The sequence below is a fragment of the Penaeus monodon genome, chromosome 25 (assembly GCF_015228065.2).
Source record: "Penaeus monodon isolate SGIC_2016 chromosome 25, NSTDA_Pmon_1, whole genome shotgun sequence".
Taxonomy (NCBI): domain Eukaryota; kingdom Metazoa; phylum Arthropoda; class Malacostraca; order Decapoda; family Penaeidae; genus Penaeus; species Penaeus monodon.
The window spans coordinates 18,211,784-18,212,787 of record NC_051410.1 but is presented as its reverse complement, the minus strand read 5'-3'; positions in this window follow the sequence as shown (position 1 = coordinate 18,212,787).

The following is a 1,004-nucleotide window of genomic DNA, read 5'->3' as shown; positions in this document are numbered from 1 at the left end:
ACAAGAGAACAAGCATCTAAGTCCGGATCAAATAATATCGATTCTCGGAATATTTGCGACACACCTCGGCCTTATCATCTCCATTCCGAAAGATAATTATTAATAAATAACAGATCAATCAGTGATACTTTATGGCAACCTGTGCGATGAAAATCAGTATCTACTTCATCAAATTATTCATTGTTTTATGCTACGTATTTACCTAAAGTAATTCATACTATTATGTATCTTAGTGTTTTCATACAGAATTGGTAGTGAGCGGAAACTCAGTCCAGATTTAAGCCTAACCAATATCATTATGGTGTGTTGTGGCCATCGGTGGAATGATATTAAGGGGTAATCTAGCCACTGGTAATCTGATAAAAGCTACATGCTGACCTAATCAACACGATAATTGCAATCCTTAAGTGAAATTTATAGGATGTAAGCACGCTGGAAAGGCATAAAGATTGCATGGGATAACCATAAAATGAGGAGAGGGAGCATTGAATAAACTGTACGGTGTAGTATGAAGCAGATGTTTAGATATTGCTTTTGATCTTAGAAATCATTGGCCGGGGTAATTTATATGAACTGCGAGGGAAAGAGAATACTGATAAGGAAATACAGGATGATAGTAAAAGATGTGTAGATCAGACATATATGACAATTTAATTTTGGCATCAGTGAAAACAAATGTAAAATGCTTTACATATACATAAAGGAGACCCAACAACCCCTCGTCCATCAATAAAAAAGGAATAATATAGCTGAATTGATAAACCAACAAAGCAATTACTCATTCCTTTTGTCTACGCCCGAACACTGCAAAAAGGTTGGCAATTAGGCCTAGATTTCACAATCGTCGAGATTCGATTTTTCTTCTGCAGTTCTTCATCTTCTCTTTTTCCATCTTTTCTGTGTCGACGCAACAATTCCATTGGTTTAATTAATTAATTACGACTGTTATCATCATCACTAGTGGTAGTAGTGATATAAATAGCTGATGTGAACATCCTGTACTG